This window comes from Pogoniulus pusillus, chromosome 2 (assembly GCF_015220805.1).
Source record: "Pogoniulus pusillus isolate bPogPus1 chromosome 2, bPogPus1.pri, whole genome shotgun sequence".
Classification (NCBI taxonomy): domain Eukaryota; kingdom Metazoa; phylum Chordata; class Aves; order Piciformes; family Lybiidae; genus Pogoniulus; species Pogoniulus pusillus.
Window position 1 is genome coordinate 25,776,492 of NC_087265.1, and position 14,974 is coordinate 25,791,465.

The following is a 14,974-nucleotide window of genomic DNA, read 5'->3' on the forward strand; positions in this document are numbered from 1 at the left end:
GGGGCTGTTCAGCCTGCAGAAAATAAGGTTCTACAGAGATATTCTAGCAGCCTTCCAGTAGCTGAAGGGGGGCTACAGGAGAGTTGCAGAGAGACTTTTTACAATGGCTTGCAGGGAAAGGATGAGAGGAAATGGACTGAAGCTTGAAGCGGGCAAACTGGATATTAGGAAGAAATTCTTGATAGCAAGAGTGGCGAGACACTGGAGCAAGTTGCCCAGGGAGGTCATGAATACCCCTTCCCTTGAGGGGGTATTCAAGGCCAGGCTGGATCGGGCACTGAGCATCCTGGTCTAGTATAAAGTGTCTTTGCCCATGGTAGGGGGGTAGGAACTAGATGATCTTTAAGGTCCCTTCCAACTTAAAGCGTTTTATCAATCTATACGATCGTTAGTTACAATTATTAGCATCCTTAGCTGTGTACAGAGCCCTGCCACTGTAGCTGCAGAACTACTAGAGACAGCATGAGATTTAGACACTTGCTTTTGCTATCTTGATATTAGCAATGAGTGCAATACTTTATTTGATGAAATCTAGTGTTTGAATAGTTTAAAAATACATAAACACAGTGTCAAAACCACCTAGGACATATTAGCAAGTGTCCTCCTAGCTGTCCTTTCAGCCTTCTACGTCACTGTAAACAAGGCTTAGTAAAAGTAACACAGAACTGCTATTTTTCCAGTGCTGCTTTATGCCTTTCTAAAGGCTGCAGCCAGAAACAGTGCACACCAACTTTTTGTGTTTCCTGAAGTTCAGAAGTTTGAGAATAGCCACTTCAGACCAGTTAAGTGCCACTGGAAAAGTCTGATGATATCACAAAGCCTTCAGCATCCTACGATTCTGCCCTGGCACAGGGGTTGGACTAGATGATCTTTCAAGGTCCCTTACAACTCCTAACATTCTGTGATTGCATGCATAAACATACACATTCCAAAATACACCTCATCTGCAGAGCCCGGGCCCACAACTGTCCCCTGGTTAAGCTCATCTCAACCACAAAAAGCAGCTGTTGCCTCTACACTCTCTCTTTCTGCTCTCATCTAATGCAGTCTGATTCCCTGATGGTCACTACACTGCCTGAAATCTACTGGCTGCAGAGCCAGAAACAGGATGCAGGAAATAAAACATCTCACTGACTCCACATGTAGGTCTGGATTCCTACAGAAAGAGGCTTGGACTCCCCTCATTGTTTATCGCCTCCTCCTTGAGGATCTGAGAAACAAGTGACATTACAATCTGAGAAAGAAGCAGATGTCTCAGACCTACAGCCTTGCAGTCTCCTTGCTTGAAAGCAGACAGGAGAAGTTTGGTAAATATGTAGTGGTGCATCAGGAGCTCAATTATGTTATTTAACAATTAAAAAAATCCAGATCCCTGAGATCATGGGACCTATCCACTCTGAAGTGAAAAAGGAAAAAGAGGTGACAGTGGAACATGAGAAGAAGAACAGTCCTGTTTCTGCACCTAGGTCAGTGTCCTTTGAAGCAGACACCACAGTGATGCTGTGATGTCCAATCAGTGTCACAAGATCGTTAAGAACCAGTAACTTCCATGTTTTATTGTGATACAGCACGTTGCTCTTGGATCTTGGTCCCTTTGGTCAGGCATTGGTACAAGCTGCCCAAGGACAGTAGAGTCACTGTCCCTGAAGATGCTCATAAAACCCAACAATTTTATGATTCTATGGTTGTGCTCTCCTCCTCCTAAGCAGAGATGATGGGGTCAGTAAAACCCAGGCAGAGTGTGTCTCTCTCCTGCCAGCTAGCTCACTTCCCTTTCCCAATCCTAGGGCATAAGCAAAGCCCCAAGCCACTACATATGTGGGCTCCATATGACAATTGCCACCAGAGTTGCAATCCTAGAAATATGCAAGTGTAGGAATCCACTACTTTTTACAGAATATACCTTCCACCAAGAAGGATCCAAATCAGTCAATCGTATTTAGGTCATTAGCATAATCTTGCATCTAAACAATGCAGATTAAACAAACAAACAACATTTTTGCTACCTTCAGAGTCAGCTTTTACACAGCAAATACTGTTCAAAGATTAAGTGCAGTGTAAGTGGCATTACACTGCAGTGGAATAAATCAACTCACAAAGAAAATTCGTAAGAGCTGAACCCCGACAGCTGCCCATTTTACACCTGCACTTCCAATAATGACAAATGAGTGGTAACATCTCACTGATTTTTTTCTTGCACTCCTGAGTCATTCCTTCAAGAGTACCAAACATTAGAAGCTACTCCTCTTTTTTACAAAAGCTTCAGACTGAATTCTAAAGCCATCTTTGCCACCTCCTTGCATCTACCCATCATAAAATGTAGTCCCTGATCTTACTGTATGTGCAACAAAACGAGGAAGAAAATTGCCAAATGAGGCACCTGTACACAACACTGACAAAAGGCCAGCTCTGCAACCAATTACTGAAGAGCAGAGTCCCAGATGAATGAGTCCAGCGCAGAGCAAGGTATCCATATCACAACAGATGGGTACCAGCACAAAGCAGATACTCTGTAACTGCTGATTGTATCTACTGAACTACATAATTACTAACACTGAAATATGATAGGCCAGGAAGTCTCCCAGCCATTTAAAATTTCAGACTAGGAAATCACCGATTCATTAAAGTGAGGAAAAGTCCTGTTTGGTAAATAAATTCAATAAATTTTTATTTAAACAATACAAAAGTGTTCAAATGGAAGTGAGTGAAAAAACTCCTTCTGAAAGCCCGCTGACAAGGGAAATGTTTCTGGCCTACAGATACTGAAAATACAGTGCCTGTTACAAACCAGCCTCCTGCTACTAGAAGTGTGCTTTAAGCCTTTGGCTATTCTTAAGAGCAGAAGGAGACATTCTCTAAGTATTTTTCATCTTTCCCTCAAACCCATCTATTACTTTGCTAGAATCAGTCACTCTGACTCAGCAGAAACTGAGGATGCCCAGCATTTCCCAGCTTACTACATATACCTCACTAGCAGATCTGATCCCAACTCAGAATACCTGAATTCAGCTATATGGCCACTAAAATGGTCCTCTCTGCTATGCATGAGGGATGAATGGAGGTCTAGAAAGAAAATTTCAGATTGAGAAAAGTTGCTTTCCATAGCAATGCTTGCCAAAATAAACATTAGTATCTTGCTGTTCCTCAAGTGCTTGAAAGAACCTTGCTAAACACACTGATAAAGAGCAGTCAGATAGGGAAATACAATCTACTCAAATTTTGCATGTGCAAAACAGAAACAGAAAGTCAAATATCTAGTTTGCAAAGACTGAATGTATCTTACAAGTTATTCTTGTCAGCAATTGGAGTCACTACAAGTCATTTACATGGACTCCTATTTCACCTCAGAACTGCACTCAAGAGACAGCGTCAGTTTGCTTCTGTAATTGCCTAGGTGTGGATTGCTAGAAGTATGGCATGGGAAGGCAAACAGCAAAATATGCATTATAATAGTACACCTAGCCTCAACTACTGTGGTTTCTCTAAATAGTAAAAGCAGAAAGAGGAAAGTGACTATCAGGAAGTATTCCCACTGGTTTAGATGTTAAGAAATAAAAATTGTCACAAAGAATCAAGCTTCCACCAGCAGACTGGTACAGTGTAATTATGAATAATAAATTCTCATAAACTTGGAGTAAATCTCAAGTTCAAGGTCCTGGAAATGTTCACATTTCAGCCTTCTTTTATTAAGAGTTCCAACACCACTTTATTTCAGCTTGCACTCATTATTCTTTGTCCTATCACTGGGCACCAGCTCCTGTATTTTGGCTTGTACCCATTATTCCTGGTCCTATTACTGGGCACCACCAAAACCAGCCTGGCACCTACATCTTGACACAATCCCTCAGATATCTGTAGATGTTGAATAGATCCCCTCTCAGCCTTCTCTTCCCCAGACTAAAACAACCCCAGTTCCCTCAGTCTTTCCTCATAGCAGAGATGTTCAAGTCACCCAAACATCTTCACAGATCTCTGCTGAACTCTCTCCAGTAGACCCCTGTCTCTTCTGCATCAAGGAGCCCAAAACTGGAAGCAGTATTCCAGGTGTGGTCTCACCAGGGCAGAGCTGGCAGGTTTATGGTGAGCTTGGGGAAGAACTATATCAGAGCTCTGAAAGAGCTCCCTGAATTGCTTTTGATGAAAACTGATAAAGCCACATACTCAACTGGAAAGAAGACAGACCTAAAGTAGCATTAATGCAGCTAGGCCTCAGGTGACTAATATATATTCAAAGTATCTGTAAGCATACTTTGAGTCAGGAAGCTTATGCAAATACTTGAAGGCAAAGATTTGATTTAAATTTGCCAGAGAAAGTGGAACCTTCTAAAACTGAACACTGAAACACAGCCATTCATTTTCTAGGGCCAAGTCACCCTACATAGGTCTTTTGAAAACATGCAAGTACTTCCTTGAACAGCACTTAAAATTATTTTTTACTACACTATTTTCTCCGTTTGGAGAAGAGAAGGCTTTGGGGATACCCAATAGCAGCCTTCCAGTACCTGAAGGAGGCTTACAAGAAGGCTGCAGAGGGACTGTTCACAAAGGCCTGCAGCAATAGGATGAGGGACAGTGGTTTGAAATGAGAGAAGATTTAGATTGGATGTCAGGAACAAGTTCTTTACCATGAGGGTGGGGGAACACTGCAACAGGTTGCCCAGGGAGGTAGTTGAGGCCCCATGCCTGGAGATACTCAAAGTCAGGCTTAACAAGGCTCTGAGTAACCTGCTCAAGTGGAGGATGTCCTTGTTGACCGCAGCAGGGTTGGACTAGACTACCTTTAGAGGTCTCTCCCAACCCAAACCATTCTATGATTTATTATGTATGTATGTACACAAAATGCATACACACAAAACCTCTAAAAAATGCTGATTTATACCCACAATAGGAACACTATGGCCCAGCAGACCTCTCATGCTAACAGTACCCAGTGTCACACACTACAGGGGCAGCAATAATGCTAACATTCTGGTATGCTTGTTTTTACACTTGCTAGCTTCCCCTCCTCCCTCATTTTCCTACCTTCCAGGAAAACATTACTTTGCTGTTAACAAAAGTTATTCCTGGAAACAACAACAGCATATCAATAACTTAATCTATAATTACTTATTTTTCATACAGTCCTTCAACCTAATTGCTATTACACATTAGAATAAATGGTTATTACAGTATATACTGTTCTTTGAACTGCACTTTACCAGAAAGAAAAAAAACCCACAACACACCCAAGAAACCAATTATTGTTCTCAGTTGAAATCCATACCAGTAGTGACAGACTTAGTGGAGTGGGCAAAACAGGCTGGACTTGATGATCATCTCAGAGGACGTTTCTGGCCTGGGTAATTCTATGATACTTAGGTACACCAAAAATAATTGCAGAAATACAGTCAATCAATGCAAACTGTGCACTGCCAAAAATATGCAAAGCCACCTTAACCAGTCTCCCCTCACACACCTACCCCAACAGTCAGGGGAAAACGCCAGAAAACTTTGCTGCTTCTGAATGTCAAGAGCATTTGATATGATGCCTGGTATACATGAACCAGGGCCCTTGTTTAGCCAGGCATATAAGTGGCTTGAAAAAAAGAGAACAAAACACACACAAAAAATAGCCCACAAACCACCACACACCACAAAAAAGAGACCACCACCACATTTCTTAACTGCAGTCAGAGCTGCTCGACTAGCCATGGAAATGAACACAGCAAAAGGAGTGGTTTTATCAACAAGAATAAGAAAGCATTTTGCTCGTTTCTTTAGGAACATTCTGAAGAAAATATTTCTGTGCTTTATTTTGAAGGTAGTTTTCTAGGACACAGCTAAGATCCCCACAAACAGGCATTTAACATCACTTTGTAACACTAAAATTTGTGTTCAGCAGTATCAACCTAAGTTCTCATTTGCAGTTACCTGTTGAGACTGTCAGCATGCTGAAGGATGCTATACCCACTGCTCCTAGGCAAAAGTGGATACCAGCAGGTGCCAGGTAAGTGACAGGTTTTGTACAGGATCTCCAACATTGCCCTAACTGCTAAATTGCTCTTCCCACTGCTCTTAATTAGCAATATGACAATAGCACTTACAAGCTCCTATATAATGCATGCAGACACTATCAAAGAAACTGTGCCAGTTAACAGTGTTACCACACCTAAGCAAATCAAATTCTCACTATGTCAACTGGTTATAACCATTCTATGAGCAGTAAGAACTTGCAGATAAACTGGGATGGCCAAGAATTTTTCCACAGGAGTTTTTTTGGGGTGGGTGAATTTACTTCCACACAACTGAAACACTTCTGAGCAAGGCTTCTTCAAAAACCTAATGGAATTTTCTGTGAGCCAGCTATTCTCCAACAGAGAGCCCAAATTACAGTAAACCTTGGGAGAAGCAAAGTTCAGCTTATCAAATCAGGAAGTTACGATGGGTGTGCAGTCACAGAAGAGCTGACCACAACGTCAAATATGGCTTTTTATCAGTCATGCCCCTCCTTTGCTGAGAGCCACCCCAAGTAAAGGCAAAGGTGATTCCTAACAACTAATTTTTAAGTACCTATCTATATTTTCATAAAGCCATGCCCAAAATTACATCTTCATTCACAGAAATCAGCTCTGGCAGTCACTCATACAGATTTCTTACTGCAGACTGAACAGGCACTCTGACAATAAGTCCTACCTCTAATTTAGCCACACACCAAAGTATTGAAGGGCTGGCTCTGCAGGCAGCAGGTGTGAGCTGCCAGTAGACTGTGGTTAACAGAGCTCTGTCACTGGCATGCACAGAGCTAATAATTTTGGCTGAATAATTGCTCAACATTTTTTTCATTAATGAGAGAAAAATCCAAAAGACCCACATCTAAGAAACAATGTACACAGGGTAAGATTCAGCTCCACAGAGTTTACAGATTCACAGAATAGTTTGGGTTGAAAAGTACCTTGAAGATCAGCAAGTTCCCTGCACTACTGACACAGGTAGAGTTCCAAAAGCTGAACTTAACCCATATTTTTTTTCCAGGGATTCTGCTCATTGAGACTAGAGGAACCTACCTTGACCTGCTGGCCACACTGTTCTTCATGTACCCCCATATGCCATTGATCTTGGCCACAAGTGCACACTTCTGGCTTATGGCCAGCCAGTTATCCACCAGCACTCCCAGGTCTTTTCCCACAGAGCTGCCCTCCAGTAGGTCAGCTCCTAACCTAGTGGTACTGCTGCAGATGGTTACTCCTCCTCTACGTTTCTCCTTGTTGAATTTCATGAGGTTACTCTTTGCTCAACACTCCAGCCTGTCTAGTTCATGCTGGATGGCAGCAGAGCCTGATAGTGTGTCAGCCACCCTGCCCAGTTTTGTGTCATCGACAAACTTACCGAGGGTCCTTCTCTGTCCCTTCATGCAAGTAGTTGATGAATACATCGAACAGGACTGGACCCACTACTGACCCCAGTGGAACACCACTTGTTATGGATGTCCAAGTAGACACTGCGCAACTGGCCACAACCCTGAGGCTCTATGCTTCACATAGTTTTCAACCCACCACACTTTCCATCTAACCTACACTTCCTAAGCTTGCCTGTGAGGATGCTGTGGAAAGCATCCAAGGAAACCTTCACTGAAAACAGTGTTTCAGTATTGCAAAGCCATGAGAAATTGCCTGACACCTTTTTATGAAGACACTGCAGTTTCAATTTCACTGTGCTTACTGTATGACCCACCTAGTGGCAGATAGCACTGGCTCACAAATCTACTATAAGATTCAAAGCTGGCCATCTAAAACACTTGGACTGGTCACATTGCTATGCATTCTCCAAAGCCTCAGCGATGCTTTTCACCAACACAAACAAATGCTTACCCACATTAACAACTAGAAAAGTGAAATTAAAAGGGGCCATCAGTAACAGTGCAGTCCAAACATCCTGAAAACAAAGATTCTCTTCAAGAACTCAAGGTTCTCCTTTAACCTCAATGATTTCCTCAGAAGATTCTGTGAAAGCTCAACCTGCTTTCAGTTTCAGGCTTTGATATTGATCAAAGTGAACAGCTGAACTCTAATCTATTTCTCAAGCTCACTGCATCACAGCTGCCAGTTATTTTTCATTGACAGCAGCACATGATCCAAAATAAAGGGTTGCAGGGAAGTACAGGGACACTGACAGTAAAAGTATCTCAGGTATGAACTAGGGTTTGGTTCCTACTTCAGATCTTTTTTTTTGTTTTCCATTTCCTAAGATAACCACATCATTCTGATTCTTAATGTTTTAAAGCATTTTAGCTGTACAGCTTACGCAGAGTGGATTATTTTCAAGAATAAAAGTACATATTTATATAAGAGTAACAAGATGCACCCAAACAGAAATATGGAACTAGCCACTGCTGAGATAATTTGCCCAGTGCCAACATCTGACCTTCCTTCAGAACCACTCTCGGAGGACAGTCAGCTTGAACACACAGCCCTTAAGTGTTGCTGAGTCTGTGAAACTTAAAACAAATATTTTGAGATATTTTCAGAGAAAAATGAACTCCAGCACATACTGAAGTGTTTCAGCAGCGTCCATGACACTAATGAAAACATCATAGTGGCACATGCAAGAAAATGTTTTCAAATCAAGAGAAGTCTTAGTTCTTCTGGCAATCCTTTTGGTACTACACTTCAAAGCAAGTAAACACATCAAGTCTCACTGGGATGGAGTTAGCGTTCTTCACAGCAGCCCAGACTGTGCTGTTTTGGATGTGTGCTGAAAACACATCAGTGTTTTGGCTATTGCTGAGCTCTGCTTGCACCGTGCCAAGGCCTTCTCTCTTTCTCTCTACACTCCCACAGCCAGAAGGCCCCATGAGGGTGGGTGAGAGGCTGGCAGAGGACACAGGTGGACAGATGGCCCAGACTGGCCGAAAGGATTGTCCAGACATGTTTAGACACTGGCTGGCTATCAGTCTGCCTGTTGGAGATGATGTACAATCTCCTTTGCTTTACTTGTTTGTCCCCTTCCCTCTTTTAGAATCATAGAATCAACCAGGTTGAAAGAGACCTCCAAGATCATCCAGTCCAACCTATCACTCAACCCTATCCAGTCAACTAGACCATGGCACTAAGTACCTCATCCAGCCTTTTCTTGAACACCTCCAGGGACAGCGACTCCACCACCTCTCTTCACCCATTAAATTTATTTCAATAGAGATTCAAGAGTTCTCCAGATTTTGTTTTTCCTGTTTTCACCCACTGCGGAGAGATGGTGCAGGAGTTAGCAAGCAGCTGTGTGGGTGCTTTGCTGCTGGCCAGGTTAAACCCAGCACAGCAAGTCATACAGAAAACCTACTCCAGATTGGTGCACAATACCTTTATCAGATGTGCTGATGTAGAACTTGGCCCAATATTCAGTGTCTACAGTATTCTATTACTCCAGTGGATATTATTAAGTCACTTGACATTCAGATATCTGAGTATATCCTCAGCACAGCTCTACTGTCTTGAGAAGAATTTATTATCATTTTACTGATGGGAGAGAGACTACAGGAAAAGATTTTCACAGCTGATTAAAAACTTTGGCCCCATTTCCAGAAAGAACTTTCACCTACATTAGCTGTCTTTTAATATCAAATTAACAGTTTGTTAGAGCTGAAAAAATCAGCCTTTGACAAGCCTGAGGGCTTGACTGACCTCCCTGCTACTGCACCTCCTGGCACATGATCTGGTTCACAAATCTGGACCTTCACTAACAAGCCAGCAACAATTTCCTTATTCTTAGAGCAACAAGATGCTATTCTGACATGGAAGACTAAGTAAGTACACCTGAAAAACTACTCTTTTTTCCTTGAATAGTAGCATTGCTCTTCTGAGAAATACTTGTGCTGTGCAACATTGTTGACAAGGGTGGAGATGCTTCCAAGATATCTTGCTCTCTAGGCAAGCCATCTGTTTGAGAGCTCAAGGTCTGCTCAGGAACTGACCTGGTGATTCACTTGGTTGTAGTAAACAGAGCTCTTAGCCAGACAAGTATTTCATCATGTACTTGGCCACATTTGGGATCAGCAGATGTGCAAGAACCATTTTGGGCACCTATCTCTTTTTTAATTCTTTCCTTTGAGACACAGCTCACCACTACTGCCATGTGCTAAATGGCTAACTAACAGACTCCATTCAGCCAGTCCTTGCAATATTTCAAAGCTACAACCTTTGGAATTTTGTCATGTAGCACTGTCTGGAGGGAAAGAAAAGAAAAAAAAAATTTAAAAAATAATTCAAAAAAAGGAAAAAAAAAGAAAAAAAAGCAAAATTAAATTCTTTAAAAAAAAAAACAAACACTGCAACTGCCCTCCATCAAAAAACTGGGGTGCCTGTAGTAACAGCTGCAAATGTGTCCTGCTCCTGCCTGTGTATCATAACATCTGGACATTTCAAAAACCTCAATACTCGATCTATTATTATCTTGAAAGCTGCACTCACGTGCAAGAGTACTGTTATCTCCTTTTACAAATGTAAAACTGAGGAGTCAAGTGACTCACTGAAGATTTCTCAGGAAATTCAGATGTCCTAAGCTGCCAGTAAAATGGAGAATCTTAAAGATGCTTGAAAAGATGGTCATCTCCATTAGAATTACACAGAACAATGAGGTCTTTAGCCCACTGCTTAGGCTTGGACCAGACCTAACTTTTTGTAACATGATGGACAGGCAGAAATTGCCCACTTTCATAGACAATAGCAAAGAGAATTGCTTGATACATTAAAGCTTAAGTATTTTCTTCAAAACAAGTGACAAAAAATTGGGTTCAGATCACCTCTAAATTGAGGCAGTAATCCCATTAATCAGTTTTGTAGTCTATAGGTGTATCTGATTTCTTTTTTTTTTATTATTCTGAAGCTGCGCTTTCACACTCTCTGAACATCGACCTTGAACTACACTTAGTGAGAGACAATTTCAAAACACCAGCTCAGCAGATCTTTGAGCTGCAAACCACAATACATCTTTAACAGCTGTTCAAAAAATTAAGAACAGGAGCAACAGCAGGCCTGTGCCAGTGCAAGCTGATCAACTTGATGACCCAGAGAAAGACGATAAAGGAATGAACTTTATCCTGTGTGGTGAAAGATAGACTCTACAGACAAACCAGGAGCCAAAGCAGCTTCCGAGACCTGTAAGAAGGCTGCACTGCCATGGTGAAAGAAGCCCCCAAAGTGCCTGGCTTCTTTTTTCTCACGCTGATAGACTTATAAATAAAGTACCTCCCTGTTTGTTATCTATCACACAGAAGTGCAATGTGACAGCAGGCACAATTAGCCACTGATCTGTGTTCCTGTGAGAAGTCAAAGCTATAAAGTAAAGAATTTCTAAAGCGCCATGTTACTAGCTGTTGCCTTTATGGGTTTTTTTCCCCTCTGGGATCACTGTGGCATGTGGCTCTATGATCAGCTTAAGCAGGACAGCTCAAGAAGCCTGTTATATGAGGTACAGGTTAAAAGTGTGAGTTACAGGTTTCTGAACGTTGCAAAGAAAGACAAAGAAGTGTTCTTACCGTTGTATATAGCTCCAGCTTCCGTTCTTATTTTTCTGTCTTCTCCAATACTGTGTCTTCTGCAAGAACAGCTGAAAGATAAAAGGAAAGCAACACTTGCTTTTACTGCTTTCTTCTTACAGGAGATATTTGTGAAACAACAGCACTCACTCCCTTAATGTTCTGGTCAACACATGGGCTTGCTGATATATGTTCTTAGTAGTTTTTACAGGGTTTATCTTCACTGCCATGCAAGCATAGGCAATTACCTAAGCCTTGTTCTTAACCACATTCCTGACCACGTACAATTCTCTCAGCTAAAACAAACTTGTTTTTAAGACTATCGCATATTTTAAACTCAAACTAGCCAGAAAACATTGGGATGTGCAGAAAGATAAATGCCAATGATACAAACTGCAAAAAGGATGGAGGTGCAAGTTCCAGTAACTCACCAGTTCCTAATCAAATCCTTCTGAGCAGCATCAGTGCAGTTCTACCAACAATCAGCACTATTCTCACAGGACCATTAACTCAGCTAAAAAAAAAAGCAATCTCAGAGAGAGAAACCAGTGCTTTGCCCACAGTACAAGGTCTCTTCTGATTTACACACAAATTTCAGATGATTCTCACCAAAATTAGAGACACACAATCACAAGGACAGCTGAGTGCCTGCTCATGTCCATACACAGATGAATGAGAACTTGAGCTCCCTGTTTTATTGAGTAATAGGTATGTTTTGTATTCTCCCACAGCTGTAAGGGAAAGGCAGCCAACAACTGGTCTACCAGTTTAACCATGCATGCCAGACAGTAATTATTTCTTTCTAGTTACTACTTCAGTGAGTTGCATAGTGGTCCTTGTTTGCTTTGATCTAAGATTTGTTCAGCAGTCCCACAGCTAACTCTAGCAGTAATACATCGTTTCTGATCATATAAATTGCCAAAATCAGCTCTTAATTGCATCTGAAACAGCCAGGTGTTTCCTCAAGTGCTTCACCTAGCAAAAGCTCCCACAACAAAAGCTCTCCTAGATTAGGTCCTGAAGTCCACTGCAGTCTGAACATACATTTCTGCATGGCTTGGTGAGTCACAGTTATGTTCTCAATCAAAGGAATGAATGGAGGAATTTAAAATGTGATGCTTCAGTGAAGAAATACAAGTACTTACATATGTCATAGTGTTAAAAAGCAGGTCTGGGTGTTGGGCATAATGGGCACAGATCCATGAGATCAGAGGGGCTGGAAACCTGGTGAGGGAAGCATGCTCCCATTTCCATGCCTTTGGCCAGAATATCCTAACCAAGAGGGGGCTAACACTGTGGCCTTCCCAGCACTTTGTTCTCCAGGGTGAACAAGGACAAGACTTGGCTCTTTATTCCCTCCAAAGGAAAACACAGGAGGGCTGAGATTAGTCCAGGACTGCACTGCTTTGGTCTAGTGAACACATGAATCAAGACAGCACCATTCCACAGAGATGCTGCACTTCTTAAACCAAGATGTGGACATGTAACTCCTTCCAGTACTGTCCCTACTCTGCAGGTGACACTTTTAGGGTTTAAACAGGGAAAAAAAAAAAGAAATAGAAATCAGTTCACACACACTATTGTATTAAGCCACCCTACTTTGGGAAGGGTGATTCTACTTTTTTTGCTGCATCACACAGCACCTGCTAAACCCCAGTTCTGATCTTCAATTCAAACTGAGAGATTCCTCTCTATTTCAATGGAAAATTAAAACAAAACCAAACAAATAAAACACCCCTCCAAATGAGAATAGTTCTTACAGGGCACCTCTCCATAATTTGATTACCATTTTAATTCACCACTTTACCCTTAGTCATATTATAAAAAAAATCCCAACATATTTATGCAGGAAAAAAAAACAACAAGGTAGGAGAAATTAATTCAAGAATAAGGCATAACACTTTAAAAAAATTATATCACTTCCATACTATCAGGGAAAACAATCTTGCTTAATGCCTGCAAATGTTTAAGGACCTTTCATTATGGTGGGAAATTATAATTCAAGTTATTTGTACTGTCAAACAGAAAATACTCTGAATGGTGTGACTGCAGAAAAGAACAGACAACCAAAACAGTGTCCCATATCTCTCTGTGGCAAATCCATGGCTGATAAGTGCCCAGAGATGACATAAAACACCCTCTTAAAACCTTCATCTTATTGTCCCCCACTACAGCACACAAAGAAAAAAGAAGCAGAACTTCAGATACCCCAACACCAAACCCCAACACCAAGCTGAGCTTGGTGACAAACATCTGCACCAAAACTAGCATAATCTGAAAAACACAACAGTAATCAGTGCTCATCACAGCTCTTCAGAACATACAAATAAATCAACCAATCCTTCCCCATATTGACCTCTGACCTTTTTAACAGTTCCCTAATCATAGAATCATGGAATTGTCAGATCTGGCAGGGACCTCAAGTGTTATCTAATTCCAACCCCACTGCCATGCACAGAGATACCTCACACTAGATCAGGTTGCTCAGAGCCCCATCCAGCCTGGCCTTAAAATTTGTTTCCAGGGATGCGGCTTCCACCACCCCCCTGGGCAACTGTGGAAGGACTTCTTGCTAACAGGACATGAACTGATAAGAATGAGCAAACCAGCACTGCAGAGTGTCCTTGAGTCCATCTCAGAGGCATGAGGGCCACCCCCCACATGCAGCTGCAGGGGGCAGGTTCTGCCAGCTGCAGGGGACGGACTCTACAGGTTGTTACTGTAATGTTAACCTATCTGTAATTCACACACAACCCTGGACCAATCTGTACTTTCCACATGTACCAATCGTGAACTAAGTTAGCTGTGCACGCCTCTTCCAAGTAAGCATAAGTCACTGTAACACGGAAATAAACGGGAGAACAACTATCTAACCATATTAGCGTCTCAAAAGTCATTTATCTAGGGTGCAACACCACCAGGCAACCTGTTGCAGTGTCTCACCACCCTCACGGTGAACTTCTTCCTAACATCCAATCTGAATCTACTCACTTCTACTTTCACTCCATTCCCCTTAATCCTTTCACTACCTGACATCCTAAGAACTCACTCATACTAGTACTAAATGTGACACATGGCACATAAAAGCATTAGAAACAGATATTAAGATTAAATCCAGCCCACAACAGCCATTTAGAGAGATGTAGGCCTTGATTAATCTAAAGATCATAATCAAAGCAAACCATGAGCTATGGAATGCCCTGGACAGGAGTCCTCATCCTTTATGCTTTGGAGCAGTAAAACATTCTCTTATATCACTTCACTTCTGATGCCTAGTCCTGACCCCAACATTCAAGTTTTACATCATGCCAGTCACATGGGAGAGCTTAGAAAAAGAATTCTGCACTCAGCTAATTCCACTGTAGACTTAGGAGCCTTCTAGAGTCTAACAGTAAACATAACCTTCAATCCCTCCATTCCTGAGCCTATATCCTAAACAAGGTCCAAAATACAGCATTAACTATAGAC

At 41.8% G+C, this 14,974-nt stretch overlaps 1 protein-coding gene across 2 annotated transcripts in view; it reads right to left on the reverse strand.

Moving 5' to 3' along the window:
• Positions 1–14,974, reverse strand: part of SPATS2L (spermatogenesis associated serine rich 2 like) — an 87,957-nt gene that overhangs the window by 54,813 nt on the left and 18,170 nt on the right. The window contains exons 2-3 of one of the 2 annotated variants that reach the window (XM_064158337.1): positions 11,938–12,020; positions 11,507–11,577 (exon numbers count right to left, since the gene is read on the reverse strand). The gene's annotated coding sequence lies outside the window, so the exon portion shown is untranslated. The remainder of the gene's footprint in view (positions 1–11,506; positions 11,578–11,937; positions 12,021–14,974) is intronic. The other variant, XM_064158347.1, reaches the window with a different exon arrangement.